This window comes from Pinus tabuliformis, chromosome 9, assembly GCF_031772625.1.
Source record: "Pinus tabuliformis cultivar Carrire ecotype Pingquan chromosome 9, CPIR1, whole genome shotgun sequence".
Classification (NCBI taxonomy): Eukaryota; Viridiplantae; Streptophyta; class Pinopsida; order Pinales; family Pinaceae; genus Pinus; species Pinus tabuliformis.
The window spans coordinates 1,825,220,107-1,825,235,264 of NC_142307.1; positions in this window are offsets into that span (position 1 = coordinate 1,825,220,107).

Genomic DNA, 15,158 nt, shown 5'->3' on the forward strand with positions numbered 1-15,158 from the left:
ATTTAATTACATCTTTTTCAGAAATCCTGTAACTTTCTATTTGTTGCAGGTAACGTGAGATTATTAAACAAATGTATTTTAATTGAATGTATATAGAGATTTTTTAGTTTTTTCAAAATATGCAATTGGAAAACAATAAATAGTTGATGATTTCTTAATAACCGTCCAAATTACTTAGAGCATTCAAAAACATGTGTTCATAATTATATATGTATGTGACTCGGTTTGGATTATCTTATGTAATTGGGAGGAAATTTTTTTATATAACCTAACAAACTCACAAAGACTTTCTTGGCATTTCTTCCCTAAAATTTTCATCGTTTGACAAACTTGTCCATACAAAAGCTTTTATGGCTATTCTCCATTGGAATCTCTTCCGATAGATGGTTTTGATTTTATCAAGTTAAACTGGTCAATTCCCCGTAAGTTATCAGCAGTCCAGAGATTTTAGGCGACATATACGGGATTGCCAAGGAGAAAGTCCAAGGAAATGAGCCACTCAAACAGACAGGGAAAACGATTGCGTATCAGATTGCGAGAGTAAAATTGATATTGTGATTGCTTCACATTAGCTAAATTGGACATTTGGTTTTGGCAGTTAGAATAATATTGCTTCACATTTTTAAAATAAAGCTGAATTGGACATTTGGTTTTGACAGTCCGTTGGATGATTAGTATAATATTACAAGATTCGTTTGTGCTGATTCCAAATTTCGAATAAGTCAAGATTTTGTGTATCTGAGGATATAGAACTGTTTCTAACTATTTGCTTGTAGTGTCAAAAGGAGATCACATCAGACATAGTACTATGACGTACGTTCTCTGTTGTCAATGACCAACGGAAATTCGAAAAAAAAGGAAAAGGATCAGATAGATATGGTATTATGACGTACGCCCCCTTTCCTTCAATGGCCGAGTGAAATGGGAAAGGATAAACAAAAATATCAACAGAGAGGTCGGAAGTGAAAGTGAATGTTTCATCGGAAAGTTTCAAAGTTGTCATCGTTGAAGTATCAGTATATGTAAGTTATAAGTTTCCTCGATTTCACGTTACTTGTTGCTTTGTGGGATGTTAATATTAATTTAGGTGTTATTTTATATATGTATATATATAGAAAAGATTGGATATAAATTTATTTTATTTTTAATAATTACGGAATGGATTTTATATTAAACAAACAAAAAATAATTTTAATATAAATATAAATATAATTAACTAATTAATTTTATTATTTTATATTAAATAATAATGTATTAACAATGTTTTATATTAAAAAAAATATAAATATTGTTTTTTAAATAATTTAAAGTAATTATTATTGTCTGCATGGAGTAGCTCAAGTGGCGATGGCGTGGAAATGAAGTCTCACCGAACTGGAGATCTTGGGATGGATTCTTGTGCTACCCTCCCCGGAAATGGGGTGAATAACAAACATGTAAAAACTCGAAAATGAGAGGGTCCTACCAAGCTTATATATATATATATATATATATATATATTAATTATTATTAATTAATTAAACTCAAGGATTTATAACCAAAGGACTAATAATAAAAAGCTTATAAATAACATTAAATCTAATGAATATGAATCTTTAGATTAATAAATTCAAGAGATTTATATTATAAACCTAATGAAATAATAAACCCAAGGGATTACAAACCCAATGGATAAATATTATAAGCTCATGGTATAATAACCCTAAGATAAATATTATAAACCCGAAAACAATCATGACTAACCATGCTTGATTTTCATATTGAGACAATCTATTTCACAATGCAATGTTGGACCATGGTTGACCATGATTCATTTTCATATGCAGACAATCTTTGTAATAATGCAATGTTGGACCATGGTTGATTTTCATATTGAGAAAATATTTATCATAATGTGACATTGGAACAAGGTTGACCATGATTATAAAACCAATGGATTTATATTAAACCCAAAGAATAATATTATAAGCCCAAGGATAAAAGTTATAAACCTAGGATATATAAACCCTAAGATAAATATTATAAACCCTAAAATAACCATGATTGACCATAGTTGAGACAATCCTCGTCATAATGCGAAGTTGGACCATGGTTGACCATGCTACACCATGATTGATTTTCATATCAAGAATTTTTGTGTTACAATGTGATGTTGGACCATGATTGACCATCCTTGATTTTCATATTGAGACAATCTTTGTCACAATGCAACATTCGATCATGGTTGACCATAGTTGGCTATGATTGACCATTATTGATGTTATAAACCCAAGGGATTGATCTTAAAACCCTAAGGAATTATGAACCCAAGGGAATAATATTAAACCTAATGGAACAATATTATAAATCCAAGGTATATAAACTGTAAGGTAAATATTATAAACACTAAAATAAACATCGTTGACAATGGTTGATTTTCATATTGAGACAATCCTTGTCAAAATGTGACGTTCGACAATGGTTGACCATGCCTAACCATCGTTGATTTTCATATCAAGACAATCTTTGTGACAATGCGACATTCGGCCATTGTTCACCATGATTGACCATGGATGGCCATGTTTGATTTTATAAAAATAGTCGACCATGGTTGATCAAGGTCGGCCATGATTGACCATGCTTGACTTAGGTCGACGATGATTATCATATTGAGAAAATTTTTGTTAATGCAACATAAATTATAAACCCAAGATACATAAACCCTAAGATAAATATTATAAACAATAAAAGAAACATGGTTGACCATGGTTGAGCATGGTTGATTTCCGTATTGAGATAATATTTGTGCGAGGCTGGACCATGGTTGATCATGATTGGTTTTCATATCGATACAATCTGTGGCAATGCGATGTTGCACTATGGTTGAGCATGGTTGATTTTCATATTGAGACAATCATTGTCACAATGTGACATTTGACCATGGTTGTCTATGATTGACCATGGTTGATTATAATTGATATTATAAACGTAAGGGAATAATAAACAAAAGGGATTAATACTAAAACCCAAAGAAATTATGAACCCGAGGGAATAATATTAAACCCAACGGACAAATATTATAAACCCAAAGTATATAAACCTTAAGATAAACATTATAAACACTAAAATAAACATTGTTGATATTGGTTTACCATGGTTGATTTTCATATTAAGGCAATCCTTGTCACAATTCGACGTTGGACCATTGTTGACCATTCTTAACCATGGTTGATTTTCATATCAACACAATCTTTGTGACAATGTGACCTTCGACCATAGTTGACCATGATTGACCATGGATGACCATGTTTGATTTTATAAAACATGGTTGACCATGGTTCACCAAGGTTGATCATGATTTACCATGGTTGATGATGATTATCATATTGAGACAATCTTTGTCATAATGTGATGTAAATTATAAACCCAAGGTATATAAACTCTAAGATAAATATTATAAATCCTAAAATAAACATGGTTGAGCATGGTTGATTTCCATATTGAGACATTTATTGTCACAATGTGATGTTGGACCTTGGTTGACAACAATTGATTTTCATATCGAGACAATATATCCCAATGTAACGTTGGACTATGGTTGACAATGGTTGGCTATGATTAACCATGGTTGACCATGATTGATATTATAGACCCAAGGGAATAATAACCTAAGGGATTGAAATTATAAACCCAAGGGAGTAATAAACCTAACGAATTAATACTAAATTCCCAAAGGATTATGAACTCAATGGAATATATTACAACCAAGGGAGTAATATTATAAAATGAAGGTATGCAAACCCTAAGATAAATATTATAAACACTAAGATAAAACGTGATGGACAATGGTTGATCATGGTTGATTTTCATATGGAGACAATCCTTGTCACAATGTGACATTGGAACATAGTTGACCATGCTTAACCATGGTTGATTATCATAGCAACACAATTTTTGTGAAAATGTGGCATTCAACCATGGTTGACCATGATTATCATATTGAGATGATCTTTTTCATAATGCAATGTTGGAGCATGGTTGAGAAAATGTTTGGTTTTCAAATAGATACAATCTTTGTCACAATGTGACCTTGGACCATGGTTGACCACAATTGATTTTATAAAATGTGATTAACCATGGTTGAATAATATTAAACCCAAGGGTCTAATATTATAAACAAATGGTATCAAAACCCTAAGTTAAATATTATAAACACTAAAATAAGCATGGTTCAACATGGTTGACTGTTGTTGATTTTCATATTGAGGCAATTCTTATCACAATTCGACATTGGACCATGGTTGAGCATGCTTGACCATGATTGGTTTTCAAATCGACAAAAGCTTTGTCACATTGCAACACTAGACCATGGCTGACCATGGTTGATTCTCATATTGAGACAATATTTGTTACAATGTGATGTTGGACCATGGTTCACCATGATCTATATTATAAACTAGAGAGAATAATAAACCATAGAGATTAATATTAAAATACTAAGGTATATAAACTCTAAGATAAATATTATAAACACTAAAATAAACATCGTTGATAATGGTTAATGATGGACGATTTCCATATTGAGACAATCCTTGTCACAATGCGACACTCAACTGTGGTTGACCATACTTCACCATCGTTGATTTTCATATCAACACAATCTTTATGACAATTTGAGTTTGACCATGATTGACCATGGTTGACCATGATTGATATTATAAACCTGACAAGATAATAAACCCATGGTATTGATCTTATAAACCCAAGGGAATAATATTAAAACCACAAGGGATGATGTACCCAAGAGAATAATATCAAAGCTATGGGACAAATATTATAAGCCCGAGGCATATAAAGCCTAAGATAAATATTATAGACACTAAAATAAACATCATTCACAATGGTTCACCATGGTTAATTTTCATATTCAGACAATCCTTGTCAAAATGTGATGTTCGACCATGGTTGTCCATGCTTAACCATCATTGATTTTCATATCACACAATCTTTATGACAATGAAATGTTCGACTATGGTTGACCATGATTGACCATGGATGGCCATGTTTGATTTTATAAAGCATGGTTGACCATGGTTGATTAAGATTGACCATGATTGACCATGGTTGACCATGGTTGATGATTATTGTAATATTGAGACAATATTTGTCAATGTGATGTAAATTATAAACCCAAGGTATATACACCCTAAGATAAATATTATTAACCCTAAAATAAACATGGTTGACCATGGTTGAGAATGGTTGATTTCCTTATTGAGACAATCTTTCACACAATGCGACATTGGACCATGATTGATTTTCATATCAAGACAATCTATCGCAATGTGACGTTTTCAGTATGGTTGACCATGGTTGATTTTTAGATTGAGACAATCATTGTCACAATGCGACATTAGATCATGGTTGACCATGGTTGGCTATGATTGACCATGCTTGCCCATGATTGATATTATAAACCCAAGGGAATATTAAACCCCAGACATTGATATTATAAACCCAAGGGAATAGTATTAAACCTAAGGGACAAATATTATAAAGCCAAATTATATAAATCCTAAGATAAATATTATAAACACTAAAATAAACATCGTTGACAATGGTTGACCATAGTTTATTTTCATATTGAGACAATCCTTGTCAAAATGTGATGTTCGACCATGGTTGACCATGCTTAACCATCATTGATTTTCATATCAACACAATCTTTGTGATAATGTGACGTTCGACTATGGTTGACCATGTTTGGTTTTATTTATCAATGCTGAATAATTATAAACTCGAGGTATATAAACCCTAAGATAAATATTATAAACCCTAAAATAAACTTGGTTGAGCATGGTTGAGCATGGTTGATTTACATATTGAGATAATCTTTGTCACAATGTGATGCTGGACCATGGTTGACCATACTTGACCATGATTGATTTTCATATTGAGACAATCTGTAACAATGCGATGTTGGACTATGGTTGACCATGGTTGATTTTCAGATTGAGAAAATGATTGTCACAATGCGACATTTGACCATGGTTGACCATGGTTGTCAATGATTGATCATGGTTGACCATGATTCATATTATAAACCCAAGGCATTGATATTATAAACCCAAGGAATAATAAACCAAAGGGATTAATACTAAAAACCAAAGTGATTATGAAACCAAGGGAATAATATTAAACCCAAGGCACAAATATTATAAACCCTAAAAAAATATTATAAACACTAAAATAAGCATCGTTGACAATGGTTGACCATGGTTGATTTTTATATTGAGACAATCCTTGTCACAATGTGATGTTGGAGCATAGTTGACCATGCTTAACCATGCTTGACTTTCATATCAACACAACCTTTGTGACAATGTGACCTTCGACCATAGTTGACCATGATTGACCATGGATGACCATGTTTGATTTTATAAAAATTAATTGACCATGGTTCACCAAGGTTGACAATGATTTACCATGGTTGACGATGATTATCATATTGAGACAATATTTGTCATAATGTGATGTAAATTATAAATCCAAGGTATATAAACTCTAAGGTAAATATTATAAACCCTAAAATAAACATGGTTGAGAATGGTTGAGCATGGTTGAGCATGGTTGATTTCCATATTGACACAATCCTTGTCAGGATGTGATGTTGGACCATTGTTTACCATGCTGGACCATGTTTTATTTTCATATCGAGACAATCTATCACAATGCGACGCTGGACTATGGTTGGCCATGGTTGATTTTCATATTGAGACAATCATTGTCACAATGTGACATTCGACCATGATTGATATTATAGGATGAAAGAAATAATAAATCCAAGGGATTGTTATTATAAACGCAAGGAAGTAATAAACCCGAGGTATTAATACTAAAACCCCAAGGCATTATGAACCCAAGTGAATATTTTAAAAATAAGGGACTAATATTATACACTAAAGGTATATAAACACTATGATAAACATAGTTGACAATGGTTGATTTTCATATTGAGATAATCCTTGTCACAGTGCGACATTGGACCATGGTTGACCTTGGTTAACCATGGTTTATTTTCATAGCAACACAATATTTGTGAAAATATGACATTCAACCAAAGTTGACCATCATTTCCCATGGTTGATGATGATTATCATATTGAGACAATCTTTGTCATAATGCAATGTTAGAGCATGGTTGAGAAAATGATTGATTTACATATTGATACAATCTTTGTCGCAATGCAATGATGGACCATAGTTGACTGCGATTGATTTTATAAAACACGATTAACCATGATTGAGCATGGTTGAAGAATACTAAACCCAAGGGACTAATATTAGAAACCCAAAGTATCTAAACCATAAGTTAAATATTATAAACACTAAAATAAGCATATATAAATTTATTTGGTGACCACATTATATATGTGTGTGTGTGTGTGTGAGAGAGAGAGAGAGAGAGAGAGAGAGAGAGAGAGAAATAAAATGAGCGTATTAAAAATCTTTTAAAAATAAGAAAGTGAAAGGTTTATTTATAAGATGATTAGAAATTTTGGTAATTATGCAAAATTTCATATTCATTATTTCTAATATTCAACATTGTAACTTTTAGCTAACTATTAGGTTATAAGGTTTAAAATTAACAATCACTATACAAAGATACTTTTACAATGTTCTCATTCACAAATTGTTGTATATCTTATCAACTAAAGTAAAAATTATTATAATATTTGGTTTCTATATTTCAGAAATATATGATATAGATATAAATAAATTTCTTGAGATATTTTATAATATGAAAGATAGAAATAAATTTAGTTTCACACCCTAGAAATCCTAATCATTGTCTTTGGGGTTTTAAATGACACAAAAATATGCATTAAGTGCCCAAAAACCGCTCACAACTTGGGAAATTTCTCGGTCGACTACTCAAAATTATTTCAACTCAAAAAAAGTTTAATTGAAATTTAAATTAAAATTGAAATTAAAAATATGATAAAATTGATTCATTATTAAAAGAACCAACAACATTAAATAGAAAACTAAAACAACTTATTTATTATTAAATTTAACAAAATAATAAAAAAATGGATTTGCAATTCTTAAAAAATAGAAAATAAAAATATTTTTTTCTTGCCATTACTAAATATTAATTTTCAAAAAAAATATTAAATTAGAAATATTTCTCATATACCCACTCATAAAAATAAAATTAACATAAAATAAATTATTTGATATTAAGATTTTAAAAGAATATATTTTCTTAATGAAAAAACTATTCTCTTTTAGTGTAAAAAGCCCACACTAATGTTCCTATCAATAAAGAGTAATCACATCACCACTTATATTATTTTTATATAAAATAATTAATACAAAAAAATATTAAATTGCTTTTGAAGTCCCTAAGTTTAATATAACATTGCCTGGAGAGAACACAATTTTATTACTAGTCATGTTCCACTAAAGTAGCCAAAACAATCACTTGTTATGACAAAAGGAAGAATATTGTTTCCTGTTAGTTCAAACCTCTCAATACCATTAGAAATTATCTTGGATCTGTTAAAGATGGTGTCGACCCTAAGGACATGAAAGATGTTTACATGGTTCCTTGTTCCTGTAGTATTCCATATATTAGAGAAATAGGTTAGTCCATTAGCGAAAGAATCCATGAGCATGTCACAGACATTAGGCACAATCGTTCATGCTCATCGGCTCTATCTGAACATGCGGAGAAATGTAAACACCACGTTTGTATTAACGACTCTAGAGTCATTGCTAGGGTTATCACTTCCACCATAGGAAGTTTAGTGAGACTACTGAGATTGAGCGGCATGCTAGAAATCTTAACATGGATGATGGTTGGAAATTGAGTAAGAGATGGATTTTGGTCATTTCTTCATGATTCCACCCCTTGTCTCTTCCTTTCTTTTTCCTTAACCCTTATAATATTATAAATCTATTAAGTTCTTAGAGTTTAATCTAAATATTATTTACCTACTGTTTTTTACCATTTATGGACCCCTATAACTTGATTACTATTTAAATTTTGCAATATTATAATTTTTTTTTTTTAATACAATTAAAATAAATAAACCCCTAGAAACTACTTTATCAATAAAAAATATTTTGTAACCATTTCTTAACCACATTATTATTTAATTTTTCCAATATTATAAATTAATTAATTTAATATAATTAAAATAAATAAATAAACTCCTAACTACTTTATAAATATATAATATTTGTAACTAATTCTTAACCCTATAACTTTATTATTATTCAATTTTTGTAATATTATAAATTAATTAATTTAATATAATTAAAATATCCAAAATCCTAACAACTACTTTATAAACAAATAATATTTTATAACGAATTCTTAACCCTTATAGCTTTATTTTAATTAATTTAAGAATAATTCTTATTATATTAAGAATTAATATATATAACTATGATAAATAAATAATAGTTTGTAACGAATTCTTAACCCTATAACTTTATTTTATTTAATTTTTCTAATATTAAAAATTATTATATATAATTATGATAAATAAATTCCTAACAGCTAATTTATAACTAGTTATAATATTTTAAGAATTATTCTTATTATATTAAGAATTAATATATATAATTATGATAAATAAATAATATTTTGTAACCAATTCTTAACCCTATAACTTTATTATTATTTAAGTTTTGCAATATTAGAAATTAATTAATTTAATATACTTAAAATAAATAAAATCCTAACAACTATATAAATAAATAATATTTTTTAACCAATACTTAACCCTTATAGTAATTATTTAATTAATTTAAGAAGTATTCATAATATATTAAAAATTATTATATATAATTATGATAAACAAATTCGTAACAGCTAATTTAGGGTGATGTATTTATGATCTCTCTGCGGTAATAATCTACGATCTATGCGTCATAATTTACAATGTCTCTGTGGTAATAATTCACGATCTCTCTGCGGTAATAGAAAAACAATCTGGGGCACATGCATCTGCGGTCTGACTTGCTGATATTAGGTGCACATGTTCCTTATATTTTTCTAATACATGTATGCTCATATATTTTCAAGTATGAATAATTCACCACAATTACCAAAGATTACCAAAGGTAGACCTAGCACAATTACTCTACAGAGCCTCTATGAGTATATAGAGTCCTTAGAGAAACGTAGAGAAGAAAGAGAAGTCAAGCTACAAATAGAGTTAGCAGCCATGCTAGAAAATAAATTCACATCTCTTGAAGACAAGATCCAAAAACAAATATAAAATAAAATAGAACTGTTGGAGAATAAGATGGAGGCAATGGAGACTAGGTTGCAGGTTATAGAAAAACAAAACCAAGATAGGAACCAAACATCCCAACAGGTAGATGTTGATACTTTAGAGAGTCTTAAAATGAAGGACATAATTAAAGAGCTAGAAGAAAAGGTTAATAGCCGCCTCACCCTAAATAGTGTGGTAGGTAAATTAGATATCTAACCAATTAAAGATGAAATGAAAAAATTGATAGAGTTAGACCATGAGCGTAATGAAAGAGCCTTGAAACTTATAGTCTTCGCTTTGAAAGAGGAGGTAGTCAAGGATACTTTAGCCATAGCCCAGATAGAATTACATAATAGATTACGAATTGAAACAACATGTGTCACAGAAGCAACAAAGTTGGGGAAACTAACTGAGAATGAAGGAAGGTTGATCTGAATAAAGGTGAGCTCTACTGACCATAAGTATGGCATACTTAGTAAAACCTCAAGTCTAAAAGGAATGGGAATATTTATAAATGAAGATCTCATTCCAAAAGATCAAGTAGAATTGAGAAAGGAAGTTCAAAAGGTAAAGGAAGCTAGGATGGAAGGACAATGGGCAATAATCAGAAATAGAAAAGTCATTATTTGAGATAGAAACCAAAAAGATAATAATAAATAGCAATTCAACTTGCTCCAGATTATTTCTCGGAACTATTGAGGCTTTCCATGGAACAAAGGCCCCAAGCTAAGTTGGATCTCGAATGATGTTGATATTATTTTGCTTGTTGAAACTTGGGAGCATGAAGAATCTAAGGTCCCTAACATAGATGGCTTTCCATTATGGTCTACCTGTAATAAGTGATCCTCCTGTAGAGGCATTGGGGGTATAGCTTTCTACATTAAGAAGAACATCTCTCCCCATGCTAGGATTTATAAAAACAACCCTTACAACTAATATAATTGGATATAAATTACTGACATTTATGATAAAAAGACCTACATAGCAATTTTTTATTCCCCCCCATCACTTCTAACTCCTATAAGAAAAATAATCTAAATAAAAATAGTCCTTACAATGGTTTAGAGAATGATATTCCTAGCCTAAGGAATGAAGGAAATATCCTTTTAATGGGTGACTTTAATTCTCAAACTTCAAGCAACCAAACTATTCTTCTAAGCAATCATTCCAACCCTAATCCTCTTTGGTTAGATGAAGACCTTCCTTTAGCTAGCCAGTACAAAAGGAGCTCTGAAGGCCTCGGGGAGAATTTGTTTGGGTTAGAGCTATTCAAGCTTTGTAGTGCTCAGGATCTCATAATTTACAACAGTCTAAAGAAGTGGCCCAATTCTAGCTAGATGACCTGCATCGATGGGCTTGGTAGTAATGTGGTAGACTATGTTATCTCTGATCTCCCTCTATACAACAAAATAACAAATTTTGACATCTTAAATGCCCACGAGCCTAACTCTGATCATAGGCCTCTACTTATAACTCTCAATTTTGTCATGCATAGAGATCCCATAGAAGATAATCCTTATAGCCAAAAGAAGTTAATCTTTGATATAAATAAAAAATATCTCTTTCTAAATGAATTAAAAACTAATTTGCTTCCTTTATCTAGTATAGACAACATAGAAGATCTCTATCATAATTTTACTACAACCCTCTCATATTCTATTAAAAAGTTCTCAATTTAAGTTTCAAGTAATAAAAGAAATAGCAAAATTAACCCATCGTATGACAAGGATTGTAAAAGTGCGAGGAGAACAATTAAGGAAGTTTTTCATGAATCTCTTAAAATTGGCAAGATAAAAACATACAAAGCCCTAACTAAAAAGAAAAAAAGGCAGTATATCTATAAAATACAAGAGAACCTCTTACACCTCTCTAAGGTAGCTCCTAAGAAATTATGGAGGTAGATTCTAACTAGGAAAACTAAAGATAATAATAAAATTGCTTTACACGACTGGAATTCCTATCTTAAAAAGCTTTATGAATCTCCAAATGTCATGGATAACTTTGAAACCCTGCTGACAATAAAAGAAGTTTTCTCATTAGAAGACAATGATTTTGGGGTTAATCGCTTGGCTAATGGGAAAGCTAAGGACATTGAAGTTTACCAGGTGAAAATCTTAAAAATTTGAGGAGCTGTCCTCATCCCCCACATTCACAAGCTTTTAAATCAAGCGGTCAAGCAAGGGTTCCCTAAACCATGGACTCAAAGCCTCATTATCCCTATTTTTAAAACTGGGGATACAAATAACACCTCTAATTATAAACAATTATGATTAGCTCTCTCCTATCCAAGTTATATGGTATTATTTTCGAAAGGAAGTTGAGCGTATGGCTTGAAAGTGAAGGTAAGTGGGCTAAAGGCCAAGCAGGTTTTAGAAAGCAGCACTCAACAACAGATAACCTCATTACGCTTAGGATCATTGTAGAGGAATGCCACAATGATAAATCCAATCTCTTTTGTTTCTTTGTGGACTTTAGAAACACTTTCGATACAGTTCTCAGAAGCAACCTTTGGAACATATTACAAGAGCTAAAGGTTCCTTTTGAGTTGAGAGCTGTCGCTATAAGGTTATATGAGAATGTAATTGCCAAGTTAAAGAGCAATGAGGGGTGGTCGAAAGATATTAACTGTAATATCGGAGTTAAACAAAGTTCCTCCCTCTCCCCTACCCTATTTGGCATTTACATCGACAAGCTAGAAGGTTGTTTAGAGGAAGCAGGATGTGCTGGCACGATCTTAGCAGGGATAGTCATCATCCTTTTTCTCTACGCTGGATATTTTTCTTCTCGCAAGGTGCCCATCTGATCTTGATAAGCAACTTATACTTCTTAAGGATTTCTGCTCTACCATGGGTATGATTGTTAACATTGACAAAAGAAAAGTTATGATTATCAAATCCAAGAATGACACTTACGTTAATTTTATGTATGACAATAGTAACTTGGAGGAAGTGTCTTCCTACAAGTGCCTAGGAACTGATATTCATCACAAGCTCAACTCGAACTATAGCATTGAGAAAAAGATTAATGGGGGATGAAAAGCTTATTTTGATCTTGAAAATAATTGTAAAACGACAAGCCTCATAATGTGGGATAGAAAGAAGTTCCTCTTTGAAACTTTAGTCACTCCGGTTATCTTATATGGATGTGAGGTTTGGGGTTGTAGCATCTTTAGAGAATCCTGGAGAAAGATTGAGCAAATCTAGAAGCATTTTATAATGTATAACCTCAAAATTAAAAGAAACACACCCTATCCTATTCTCCTTATAGAAGTGGGTCTTTCCCCTATCGAGAGCCTAGCTATGACTAGGCTTCTATTGTACAAGCACAAACTCAATAACATAGGAGACTACACACTTCCTAAGCTAGCTTTAAATTCCAGCCGAAACAACTTAGGGCTCAAACAAGGTTGATATAAAGACACGAGGGCTTGGTTAAACCATTGGGAGATTGACAAGAATGTTGCATTGCAAAACATTAATAACATTAAAAATATTGTTACTTATAAGTTCAAAGAAAAAATGTGGTGTGAGAAATATTTAGCAGCTAAAAGAAAATTAAAATATTATAAGGAGATCATCAACCCCACCCTAGAAGATCAAAAGTATCTCTCTGTTTTAACTAGCTCAAAGAAGAAATTGATATAGCAAAGATTAGAACGAACTCTCATGAGCTCCATAGTGAAACAAGTCGTTGGGCAGTTCCTAAAACACCATGGATGGAAAGGTTCTCCCATCTCTGTGAGAATACGAACATTGAGGATGAAAATCACTTCCTCTTAGAGTGCCCCACGTACAACCACATTAGATCTTAGTTTCAAAGTCTTTGTTGCAATACTAACCTTCCCAGCCTTTTACATTGTGAAAAATTACAGTGAGCTTGGGAGGCTTCTCTCCAAAATTTTTGAGCATAGGAATAAAATCTTAAATCAAACTGAATAATTTGTTTCTTTAGGTCCAATACACCAAAGTTTGGTCTCAGTGGACATTAACCACCACCATCATCATCATCAATATTTAAAAAATTATTCTTATTATATTAAGAACTAATATAATTATGATAAACAAATAATATTCTGTAACCAATTCTTAACCCTATAACTTTATTATTATTTAATTTTGCATATTAGAAATTAATTAATTTAATATGCCTAAAATAAATAAACTCCTAACAACTATATAAATAAATGATATTTTTTAACCAATTCTTAACCCTTATAGTATTTTTTTAATTAATTTAAGAATTATTCATGATATATTAAAAATTATTATATATAATTATGATAAATAAATTTCTAACCACTAATTTATAACTAGTTATAATATTTTGATAAATAATTTATAAAAACCAATGTAGAATATTATTTTATTTACCTTGATAACTAATTTACTAATTCTCTAAGCAATAATTCATCCATGCTGTTTATTCTTGAAGGTTTTTTCTTATTTTTTCACTTTGTTAGAAGAATGAATTACAGTGGTTGTTTCAAAAAATCAACAAAAACTGAATAATGTGATTAATTCAAAAGATATTTAATAACAAATATAATAATGCTATCTGGTGTGTTCTCTTTTAACTAAGACTGTAGCCATTTACGGTCTTCGATAATCAATATGTCCTCAATCAATGATAATATGTCAAAGGAAAAATATTGAAGTATTTTTCACACCGAAAATGTTAAATAATAATCTGTGCTTGATGTATTTTTCCTGTTTAAGCCCTAAAGTTTAAGACGTTTTCCCAGTTATGCATTATAATGTTTAAAAATATTTTTTTAATAATAAAATCCAAACATGAGTAGCTCATCGTGTTTGATGGGTCGTTTCAATACCCAAAGGAGGTAAGGTTGATGAATTGTTTCGATACCCAAGCCATCAGTAGTTTTTCATTA